The sequence below is a fragment of the Cygnus atratus genome, chromosome 18, assembly GCF_013377495.2.
Source record: "Cygnus atratus isolate AKBS03 ecotype Queensland, Australia chromosome 18, CAtr_DNAZoo_HiC_assembly, whole genome shotgun sequence".
NCBI lineage: Eukaryota > Metazoa > Chordata > Aves > Anseriformes > Anatidae > Cygnus > Cygnus atratus.
In genome coordinates, this window is record NC_066379.1 from 7,621,765 (window position 1) to 7,634,597 (window position 12,833).

The 12,833-nt window shown below is 40.6% G+C and overlaps 1 protein-coding gene across 3 annotated transcripts in view; it reads left to right on the plus strand.

The window, feature by feature from the left end:
* The window catches only part of TOM1L1 (target of myb1 like 1 membrane trafficking protein), a 521,826-nt gene that overhangs the window by 277,480 nt on the left and 231,513 nt on the right, over positions 1-12,833 (plus strand). The window lies entirely within an intron of this gene.

Consider the following 12,833-nt stretch of genomic DNA (forward strand, 5'->3'; position numbering starts at 1 on the left):
GTCTGTGGTGCTTGCTCCAGGTCTAAGTTCTTGCTGCTCACATGCTGTGGCCGCGCGTTAGTTATAAATCATTAGCATGAACTGTTTTGGCAAAAAGGGCTATGAATTAATTGAGTTGGGCACAGTTCTAGAAACACAGTTTTAATGAGCTGGAACAAAGTCTTACCAGGGTGTGATGGTTTGCAGTGAGTAGGAAAATGAATTTTATTCTCCCGTTGTTTATACTCACATATTCAGGAGGCTGTTTGCGACTAAGCACAGAAAGTGACTCATGAGCACACCCTACTGCTCCTTAAAGCAGATGCAAAAGGAATTAACTAAATTAGCCTTTTTTTTTTCGTGCTTATGTGAAATGTTGATTGACCTCTTTTCTTTATTTGATGATCTTCATCTACGTAGTTTCCTTTGCTCTCTAAACATAAATCCTGTGTATAGAGGGTGCAAAACCCATTCTGCCTATTACCTAGACTTTAAGCATGACTTCTTGTCTGGTTTCTATGAGTTTGCAGCTACAGAATACCCCTCTCTTTAGGGGGTTTGGAAACGTAGGTTAAGCATATTTACACATGCCCACAGAGCCCAGCCTATACAGGTTCAAAGGTACAGTGAAAATTCTTCCTAATTTTTATTGGACCAAGCATGCCTTTGTAATGAAACCAGAATCAGATAAGTGTGCTGAGTTCTAGGTTTGCATTGCTCTGGTGACCATGAATGTTCAATTAAATAAAGATCCCTAATTAATTATAGTAAGGTCAGCCATTCACTTAGCCTGTTAAACAACTGAAACACTTTTATGGAGTGCATCCCTGTTTATAAGTGATTGTAGCTGAATGAACAAGAGAAGCAACTGTTGCATAGACAGAGCCTGGCTAATCTAATCATTCTATGCCTGATAATTAACCATAAATATTGCTATTCTGTTATGTCGCAATGATTGAAGCCTGTTCTCTTGCTACTTTTGTCATTTCTGGGGGAGATTTCACTGGTAGTTTTGGTGTGAGACATAATTCTTCGGACATCCACCTCAATGCTTCATATGCCTCTGCTTGACATCAGTGTTTCATGGGGACTGAACATACGTACCCAGAAGCTCCTCGGTCAACAACTGACAGTAGTTATATATATATATATATATATATACATATATATATAGGTCTAACTTTCCAGCTGCTGTTTCCTAGTTCTGAGCTTGGAACAATAGAGCTTGGAACATCTTTGGCTGCAAAATATATTCTTATTTTCCATACTTCTCCAGTGTTTGCCAGGTAATTTTGTCAGAGCAGTGCTGCAATGTGTTCATAGCTTGATTCAGTCTCTGTTGAACTCCTTGTTAGGGTTTCTCATTGTTTGTTCCAGCTCTTGCATGTTCTTCTTCTGCAGTCCTCAAAGGTTTGAATTCCCTCACACTTAAAGCAACTGAATGGCTGTATGTTCCCTTGAGCAATCAGGACAGTTCAACCCATAACATGTCATGCATCAGCTGAAAAATAAAACTGATTCATCCACTAGTTTTTTTGAAATATTCAATTGCTTTGCCCTCTGCTCTCACATTCACTTACCTTCCTATCTACTCTTCCCATTCAAACTGCCTTTTTAGCTGTGTCTCTCCACATCATGCTGTTATACAGTAATTCTGTTGAGTATATCTCAAAATCTTTCCTTTCAGAATTTTTCATCATTGCCATTTCTCATGTCTCAGAAAATACATACATTTTTAATTCTTCTAGTACCTTCTAGAATTTTTTAATTTTTGGAATCATACTTTTTTGAGGGTGTGGGGGGGGCAGTTAATTAATCTTATAGGTTTCTTAGTAGCAGAAAAAAAAATTGGAAAGGTACAATCAAAATGCTACTAAGCTGGAAGGCCATGTTGAAAAATACATTTACTGAAACTTCTTATAGTGTGTGTTGTGTGATAGGAAACGAGTGAGGTACAACCCCAGCACGAGCCCCCAGATTCCCACACTGCAGCATTTGGAGTTTCCAGTTCATTTCTGAGGTGTCAGGCAAAATGGGGGCTGCGATGGATGGATCAAAATAATCTGTACCCTGCAAAGACAATCTGGGAGAACAAGACGCCTTCTGGTACTGCCTCTGCAGCAGGCGGTATGCAATTTGCTCAATTTAGCATCAAGTAAGCATGGCTGAATATAGCCCTGTATTTTTGGCTTTATTATTATCTGAGAATTACAACTCAGCCCATTATCATGAGGCTAACTCACAAGGTTTTATTCAGATTTTTCTCTGTTTTTCTGCTCAGACAAAGCCCAAGGCAACTGGGATTTTCCAGAGGAGAGACTGTCTGTTGTCACTAATAACAGCGTTAGTCAGCAACATATGTTTAGTGATGTACATCAATATTTCTACTTTCACAGATGCTTAGATTTTGTATTTTGGATATCATCGTGTCCAGGAGCATGCTTTATCTTGGTGCTCTAAAAGTACATGTAAAATACTGAATTTTCATACCTTTACTTCTCAAAGCTGGAAGCCTGTGGCTGAAATTCCTCAGTGTTGTCAGGCAACTTTATATTGCAAACCATACCATTTCCTAGTTTGTACCAGAACCCTGTAAATCTTTGAAATATGCATCTCAGCTATGATTTATGAGATATTCGTATTATTTTTCTTTTATTTTTCTGCAGAAGCAGGCAATATCTCACAGGGTATGTTGAAAGACATTATGTTTTGAAGCAATTCACCTGGTATTCTGCCTCTCTTGCTCTGTAACACTATAAGGAATGCATGATGCAAACAATGTTGTAATTTCTCAGGAAGTTCCTTGAAGTTTTCCCTTACTTCTACTTTTATATTAAGACATTCTTCTTCCTCTGACCTCCTAATCGTTTCCTCAGCAAGAGATTGGGATGTGATGTGCAAGGAGATCATTTCAAATGAAGAGGAAAAAAATACACCAGAGAGGAAAGCTGAGATGTAAGGATGCTGTTTACATGCACAACTTTCAGTAGATAGGTAAATAAATACAGGAAGGTTTGATTCTGCATCACAATGTTGTCCAAACAGCAAGCACAGACTTGTCTGCAAACTAGAGAGAAAATTCCTGGCAATTCCCTCGTGCTGGACTGCATGGAGAGATTTGCCCTCCTCGTTATAATGCTATTTTGAGGTTCAGCCCACAGCAGCAGCATTTAACCACAATGCAAGCAAACAGGAGGAGGAAGGAACACATGCAAAGCCAAGTACCTGGCCTCTACCAAGCCTGGTGGGGGCCGTATTTCTGCTCCCCTTCTTGGAAAAGTGAGATTGGGCTGTCCTTGTAGACCCTCTCTGTAGCCGTCATTCAGTGCAGAGGCTTTTATTCCGCATGGTCAAATCTACATGGTTATTTGCTTCTGTACCCTAAATACCTGAGGAAAGTTTTGGCATTTATTCACATAACACGAGCAGTTTTGTTTGAAAGAATACCTATTTTTGTGTGCAGTTCAGATGTTGTCTATCCAGAAATGTTAATTTGCCTCCATTGTGGAAGGAAAAAAGTTTACTGAAAATCTGGCATGTGGCTTTTCTTAGTTTTATAGACTTAGGTTTTGCTTGAATTAATTTACATCTTCCAAACTCATGTTAAGAAACAAAAAATTCAGGAACCTTCTCCTTATCCTAGCAACTGAACAGCACTGTGCACCAAAATGCTTGTCCACTTTTTCTAGTTATATCAATTGGTCAAAAAGAAGCATTTTGTTTCTTGTGTTACGACTGCAAATAGGGTCCCACAACCACTGAGCACAGACATTTTCTCCCAGTGTACTGTGTTATTGGTATTGAGAAAGTCAGAGCAGTAGCTGGTGAACAGCTGCTGTATAATAACCCGCCTAGTTTCCTCTGTGTCTCATCCTGAAATTGATGTTTAAACTCATTCTCATTCGTTAGACTTCACTGGTTTTGCTCATCACCTGAGAGCTGACTCTGCACAGGCCTCACTTATAGCAGAGCAAAAGGGTACCATGCTGGTCCGGAATTTCTTATATTGCTTGCAGTCTAATTTTCATAATTTTATACTAATTTCAAGCAGTGTTAAGAACCTCCTGAGACAGGCCATTAGAGCTCAAACTTCACCTGGATACTTATTCTCTTCTCTTGCAGACTAGTCCTATCTTACTGTTGTGGGATGTGCCTGTGATGCCTATTCCTCTTTTCTTGTCTCTCTACAAAGCGTGGCATATCCTTGGTCTTTACTGTTGAGTGAGTTTGTACCTGACATCTTCCATGTAATCATTCAAAGGAGAGGAGATTAAATACACCACCACTCACCCTTGAAAGAAAGAAGTCTAAGCATAAACATTTCCATCTCTGATATTTCCTCAGTTAAGCTTCCCACATCCCTTTTTCTTTTTCTCCCCCTCATGGTAACTTTTGGGTAGTGGTCCTATTCTTGTGTTTACCAATTTGCATAAAGGCATAGGAAGATATCTTTCTGATTTTGTTGAAACTGGCTTTTAAAATCTTTTACAATTTTTGTGTATAATTCGACAGATGAAAAGAGATGAGGAGAGGCAGGATCCATGTTTTAAAAAGTATCATGTGTCAGAGAGTGCCCTGGCTTTTGCAGCTTTGAGCAATGGAGGTTGGAACTACCAATAACTGTAAATATAACCCATTTTTTTATTGGCAGAACAGTGACATCTATTGTTTGATATCATACATCTGTGACACTCTGAGCAACTGCCTACAGGTATTGAACTGATCTTTCTCAATTTCATAAGATGCAAACATGCACGGTGAAATTATTGATTGAAAGAATTATGTAATAACACGTACTAATGCTACTAGACAGCTATGCAAAATTAAGTCTAATTCATTTTGTCATAGCATAATTAACAGATCAATGTGGACTGATGCACAGGAGAAACATTCTGCTAGTGAGAGCGTCAGAAGATGCTGCTTTATGAAATCCGCATATCAGCCACACCGCTGGCATGTCTGCAGCAACGCTGCATCTTTCACACTGTGGACAGGCAGAGGCTGGCAACACCCAGCAGCAGGCTTCTCCCAGGAAGAATGCTTTTGAATTCATCCACAGTGCAACTTCATACTATCTGCCCCTCTACAATCTGGATCTAACCAAGGGAACCCTGAATATTCAATTGCAAGCAGGCAAGTGTTGTGGGCAAGCAGTGGAAAACATTATAGCTTGTTTACTTTTCACTGAGTGTTTGCTGTGAGGCAGAACCACCTAAGCCAGCACTGGGTCTTACCCAGGCCCCTGAAACTTGTAAAAAACAGCCCTGGGGGTGTACAATGGCCACAGCATGCCAGGTACTTGTTCTGGGTATTTTCAGACCAACTCTTGCACTGGAAGCTGCATTCCAAAGCATCAGGCTGGGAGAGTTAAGAGAGAGTAACTTTTTCTGTAAGTCCTTTCTTCTTGTCGTCTTTTGATTATCTCTTCTATCTCTCTCTTTCCTTTTAATAGAGGATACAGAATTCAAATAGGAAAGATTTTAATATAGCAGTAATGAAATACAGGGGCTATCTAGTGTGTCAGACACTGTGGCTGATTAGACTTTCTGATTCGTGAGCTAGAACTCAAGGGAACAGCAACTGTCTCTTTTACTGCCTTGTCTATGAAAACAGCAGAAGGCTATGTATGCTCATTACTATTTTATGTGATTCTGAACATTAGAGGAGAAGTGGAGAGAGCAGAGCTATAGAAAGATACTTTTAATAATTTTAATGGAATACCACGTTTCATTCTTATATAAGCAAACTCTGGGTAAGCAATTACTCTCAGTAAAAATATTTGATATTGGTAAATGAAGCAACATAGTTCCCTTCTTTTTATGCCATAAGTTTTGATACAAGGATGCAGAAATGTAAGAAGTGTGGGTAAAGGGAACACGTTGCTTATAGAGCATGCTGTGAAGATAACACTGAAATACATCCTAAACTACCAGCTGACACTTAGAGTCTATCGGGGTATATAAATGCTGTCTTGAATAGCCATAGCATTTTCCTAAATTGAGGATGTAAAGATGGGGAATGTTGCATAACCTACCTGGCCTACCATTCTTTGAGAAAGAAACAAGAAAATACGTGTCTTGTCTTCAATGGATCTGTACATAGATGAGCTATTCCAGTCCTCTGTTCTACAGTAAAGGCTGTAGGATGAAATATTCATATTAAAAATCTTGGATTAAAATCTGTATCTCAAGTTTTTCATGTATTGTCCTCCAGAGTGATGTAAACTCACATCTAATTTCCTATGTTCAAGCTTCCCTTTTCAGATGCTCTCCACACAGTAGCACCCAGCTGCAAAATAACAGCAGCTGTATTTCTAAAGGCCTACGTTGAACTTCTGTGCTTTCCAAAGAGAGCAAAAAATAAATGATATAGGAACAAGTAACAGATTTCATAAATAAACAAGTTTCCGAAGGTCTCACTGTTCCCTCAATCAAAAGGGAAAAGGAGGGAGCATAATGAGAGCTCTGAGTACGTGCAGTGTGGTAGGGGCTGGAGATGCAGACATGCACCAAACCCCACTGGGCTAGATTTCATGAGATGCAAATATTCACAAAAGCAATGAAAGATGTTGTCTGTGCCAAAAGTTTACAGACTCACCAGTGAAGAATTAAGAGATCTTGAGGTGGCTGGAAGGAACAATGGGTTTGCCATGGGGCAGCAAGATGAGCAGTCAGCAGCTCAAGCTCACTGCCCAGAGATGCCTTACTCTGTGTCTGAAAATGTGTGGAATGGTGATAGCAGCTGGTACCACAGGCCAGGGCTGCAGTCAGGGGAATGAGAGAAAACTTGGAGCGTAGGCAAAGGCACAACCCTGGGAGTAAAGACAAGCACCTGCCAGAAAAGTCAAAACCAACCCTGCAGGAGTTACCTGCCGTGGTGAAGAGGCTTCTGTGGTGGGTGCTTTTAATAGCTGTTGTTAATTTAAAATGAAAGCCCCCAAATGGCTGGTGTACTACACAAGGAAGAGCTGTGTGTGCCCAGGGATAGTTAGCGGTGCAGCTGCATCAGCACCACTTGGGATGCAGCCGGCTGTGTAGGTCTCTTTTTGGAGGAACGTTTTCTCTGACAAGTAGGAGCATTCAGCAACAGCACCCTGACCACGGTGCTGAGGGCAGAGGCCTGGCGGAGCCGCAGGAGGGGAAGGCCCTTCACCTTCAGGAAAGCTATCCAAAATTACACGGCTTAAGATCAGGGCCAATCTTGTTTTTTGATTTTTTTTTTTTCCCTTAAAAAAAAAAAAGTCTTTCAGGAAAGCAATGCCCTATGGTTAGGAAATTCAGTTTGCTAATACATTTTTAAACATTCCCTGCTCCATCTGCACTAGCTTTAGAGCTCTTTGGAAAATCTGGCCTGTGTGAGAACTGAGCGTTTTGTTTTTTGTTTTTTTTTTTAACCTCACATGTGCCTCACATATTCACCCAGCAGGTACCAGAGGGACCAATAGCTTGGAGAGAGCCTTATCCCTAGCACTGTCAACAACAAGCTGACCAGTCCCTAAGGGGAATGTGAAAGAAGGAAGCATTTTTAACTGCATCCCGACACAAGGCAGAACTAATGGCAGTGCCAGGCTGGCAGCAGCTCTTGAGGAAAGTGTTGCTAACTTGCGGCGCTCTCAAAGACCCTGAGCAGCCGTAACAGATCCTGGCCTCTCCAACCTCTAGAGAGGCATTTCCACTTCATTTTCTTTTTATGGGCAAAACCTGAGATCTTTATTCAGTCCCTGCTTGGTCCCTGCTTGTTGTGCCAAAGCAAGTAACCGTGACTGGAATGAGTAAAAACTACGAGTCAGGCCTCGGCCTGGAGGTGGCCTAGGGGAGGAGCCACCCATTTCAGGTGAAGTTTCCTCATGTTTCTCCTCACTCCAGAGCAGATTTTCTCATCTTCTTCATGTCTGCACATAAGGTAAGTGTCCCTCCAAGCCACCCTGCCTTCCTGTTCTGGAGAAACTGAGGAAAATGGCTCTTGCCACCGACTGCTGCTGGGGCAGAGGTGTGAGATTTTTCAAAAGACCTGAGGGAGCTGGGAGCTTGTGTCACGCTGAAACTCAGAGGGCGCCACACAGTTAATTCCCCACACATAACCTTGAAATCCCAGTCCTCTGTATTTATTTATTGTCTGTGAACTTGCATCCCTTTAAATTGCAGAAGCAGAGCATGAGTGATAGTAGGTTCTGAAAAATCAGTGTTAGCAACATGCAGGCAGCCCCCAGTCTGAGTGGAAAGCAGTAATTTATTATCTATTAGGTGATCTGTCAATCAAAGAGGACTAACAGAGCAATAAACTTTGAAGAGATCTGTGGAGCTATGCCCATACTACTAGCTGGCTATCAGAAAGGTCAGGTTGGTAAGATGAATGGTTTCCTCTTCTTCAGACACTCCATCTTTTACTCTGGTGACACATGTAGCTCTCTCTCATCAGGCCAGATTGTCAGATATCTCCTGTGGATGCAGTCGACTCCAATCCAATTGCATGTTTTACTGTTTCAAAGGAAATAATTTATTTTATTTTCTTCTGACACACTTTCAAGTGAGGCCCCCATTGCTCTGCTGCTGTCAGAATGGAGCCATTTCCTCACAAGGCTAGTGCTCCCGAGAACTTCCAGGGTGGTGGCCATATGTTGAAGCTGTGAAGCTGCAAGGAGACTTTGTCAGAGGCATTATTCCCCTGTGTTGTTCCACTACAGTTGGTGTGTCTGGGCCCAGGTGCCAGACCTCTTACTTAGGATTCAAGGAGCACAGGCTTATTTCGTTTGTCTTTCACCTGATTCATCATGCTGAGGGCTCCTCCAAGGTCAGGCCCTGATCACCCTTCAGTGAAAGCTGAAATTCAGAATTCACTAAGCCAGGAAGAAAGCATGAGAGATTTATATACCTCATCTCTGGGAAAGAGGGGAAACCTTAGATTTTGGTCCAGGACCGCTTCAAATATTTCATCTCACCCTTATTCCCAGTAATGCAAAAGCATTTCTGGAGGCAGCAAGTAAAATGTGTTTTGAAAAGGTTTCTCTAAAGCAGGTTGCAGAAGCTGTCCCTAAAACGTGAGTATTTCATCATACCACTCTAAACAGACAGTCTCGCTCCTAGGATGCTGAGGAACTGTATTTCTTTATCAGACTTTTAACTCATTTGAGAGCTCCTCTCTGAATGCACTGCACAAAGCAGCCCAGAGCACTCTCGTGGTGGGGAATTAATCCACTCTCTGACATGCTCTCTGGTCCGTCCTTCCTTCCTTCCTCACTCCTTATTGCACTGACATTTGTTACCATACTCTGGCTTGCAGCTGCAAGGAAAAGTGTAACTGAACTTTCAGGCCCCTGGGAGGGAAGTGGAAATTGTCCCAGCCTCAGATTCCAGCCTGAAATACAGTTCTGGTATTCCCCATCCTTATTGTCATTGCAATGTTGTGTACATGTTTATTTGTCATACTCTAATAAGCTGTATGTGAACAGCAAGCTTGTTTATTCTCTAAGGATAGATTAGAGCAGCTAGTCTCCTCCAGGAATAAGTGGAAGTTGAATTATTTATTTTCTTTTCTTCATAAGAAGCTTATAGCATGCTGGATGAAAGGTCAGAAGTAATTAAGAAAAATACTGTTCATTCAAACAGAAGAAATACATGTAAACCAGATGAAATGAGTATCGCTACTACACCATTCATGCGTAACAGGTCACAGCTGGTCTGAGTGTGGTCTTGTGATGGGAAGGGAGGATCTTTTGGGTGTTACAGGAGTCACACTGGAAGGATGCAGTGATGTCTGTTGTTTTATATGAAACAATTACTCATGTCCACTTTCAACAGCATAAAGTAAGTTTATGGATGATGCCTTTTATCTGTCGTCGTGGAACAGTTTCACCAAGCAGGCCACCATCATGATGTATGTTTTAGAAAAGAGGATACTGAAGCGCACAGAAGGAACAAAATTTTGCGACTTGGAACAAGTTAGCTTTTTAATTACACTTTCAAATTAGGCTCTTTATTTTTAAAATATGGTTTCTTTAAATATGGTTTCTTTTATTTTTTATGCAGACAGTGTTTGAAAATACTCCTCCATTTATATTGCCTTTATAAAGGCCTTCTTTCTTCTCCAAAATATTGATACTTCCCGTAAAGCAGAAATTTTGCTTTTATGAGTTTATATTCATTGGTCCAACACCTCAAGTCAGTGTTCTGAGTAAAAGATAATATTCTCAGCCACTGAAGTTAGAGCTGGTTTATAAGGTGTGAACTAACACCTGTTAAAAAAAAAAACACACAAAAAAAAAACACCTACTATTGCTTTACTGGTATTGCGTTCATTTTACATTGCCCTAATACAAGGTTAGGTGTGTCAACTTGGAAGCATTACATATACAGAAAATCCTTTAATTATCATTTTGATCACATGAGGAACACAATTTTCTGAAACAGATTTAAGGAAAAATTAGCTGTCACGGACTACATTCTCAATAACCCCAATTGCTGGAATTCCATTTGGGAATAAATAGCCTAATGTGCTCGCTTCAGTTTAAGAAAAAAATACATGAAAGTAAAGGTATTTTGAATGAAAATGTAATCTCCTTTCCCATTTCAGCACAAACTGAGTCCATCCCACATAATCATACTTTTTACTATATACAGATCTGTGATTGCCCATAAAAACAGATTCTGTAGGTTTAAAGCCAATTGCTGCTCATAGATAAGTGAAATTGCTATTTTACCTGAGGGACAGCAGAAAATATGCATCTCACCTTATTACCAAGCCCTTAGAGTTTAATTAATGGATGTTGAAGTGCTTTGAGATCCTCAGATAAAAGATAGTTCCTAAGTGTAAATGTGATGAGGACTGCCTTGGCTAACCTGACCTGGAGATCCCTGGAGTTAAAAGCATGAGCTGCCGCAGGGGAGGGAGAACAGCAGGGCTGTCATGAGGGGCTTTAACAACCTCGCCGCTACGGATCTAACACAACAGGGAACCTATAAGCAGTGGGTTACACAGTTACCGTTATTTACTGCTACAGGCAGAGACCTATTAAACTCAGTAGGCCAGTAGATTAAGCACATACCCTTTCATTCAGACATTTTTAAGGTTAAAATCCTATGGAGTACTTCAGAGCTATGAAATATCCGTATTTTGCTAGAGCTGAGCAGAATCCAGCTGTTCAAAGAGAAGAGTTTTCCAAGACCTCCAAGGTACTTAGGTACCCAGCCTCCAGCGCAGGTCACCAGATATTACCCCAAAACTTTCCTGGAGTCCTTTGAAAATCGTGGATGTGATCAAAAACAATTCATGAAAGTTTTTAGCTTCTCTGGGAATGGGATCTGCGTACAGCTGGAAAAAAAGTCTTCTGTTATTTCTGTGTAAAGTAAATACTTTTGTATATATTTGAGGTTCTATAATTTATTATTACCAAACTTCATAATTTACCATTCTAAAATTCATTACATTCTGCACAGGCAATGTCATATTCTCTTCTGGGCACCATTGTGCTGTTGGCTTTCACAAGTTCCTTTAAACCAGGTTATTGAAATGTCCTCTTGGCTGAGGGTTTTTTCTTTCAAGCAACCTCCCTAGAACAGCCTTGAGTTAGTGAAATGTATCTTCAGACATAATGTATAGCAGTATATGGGATATAAGATTAATTGACTTAGCCGGGTTTAAAAAACTAATCCTTGTTCCCTAAATCTTGGACAAAACATTATTTTAGCTTGAAATGTTATGTGGCATGCAGTAATTCTTCCTTGGGCATAAAATTTTATTTCTACTTCAAGCCTGTTTTGGAAACCTTGGCACTTTCAGCTTACTGCAAACAACTGCCACAATGTGAAAAGTCTTTTGTGATGCTGGAGAGCAAGGTGCCCCAATGCTTTGTGATGTAAAAATTCATTTAATTGTAGGAAGAAACAATAGATTACAATTTCAGAGTTAAAACATTATCAGTGCTGGGAACATTGATGTGAATCCTCTATTGAATCCAGCATCCACTGTAGAGGGCTGACTGATGGATTCAGAGGACTGCTCTCACCCAATGTTGCCTGGAAATTGAGTGGCTGTGTGGGTTAGAAGACCCGCTGGGAACTGGTTCAGCCTCCCAGAGCTGCACACACTGACTGCTGTCTGTGGGAGCATGGTGCGTTGAGAGCAGTTGCATTGCCTGCAGCCGTCGCACCCCACCCAGCAGACGTGCCCACCAAAGCAAAGCACTGTCACTTTCACCACTTAAAAAAAGAGTCTGAATATTGTCAAGAGCCCATCCTTGTTTTATCTGAGCTGGTGCCTGATGGTTCAATCCACTAATTGTAAAGATTTAGCTTACAGCGGATCATATTTCATTGCTTTGAAAACTCATGCTCATTTTGCAAGTTAAAATAAATAAATAAATAAAAAGACAACTATCAGCTGCCTATTTTGGGAAGCTGTTAAAGCCAATACAATCCTAAACAGAAGAATGGAGATTTGGGGACCTCTCCTTTGTTGTTTTTGTTTCCCATTTAATTGTTCAGCATCACCTATATTTGATTTGTGGTCAGATGTCCTAAGCTCTGGTATAGGTATTATCCTTATTACCATTGCACATTCTTATTTAATATTTTTTAAACATCCTGACCCATTTATAGAATAAAAGTCATGAATGAGGTTAATGTATAAATAATGAGCATGATGACAGCTCAGAATAATGATGAATGAGCTGAACAGGAGATCTGAGGAGCTGTCCAAGGTCAAAGCTCATGTGGGAGTGTTAATGTTTCCTGACACAGCTTTATTTCCTTCTGATTTCCTATTTTAAATAGATTTGTTATTCTTACAGAGCTGTTAAGCCATTTAAAGTGATATGAAGATGTTCTCTGACCTCTGAGTAAGGAGTGCTTCTTGCTGCT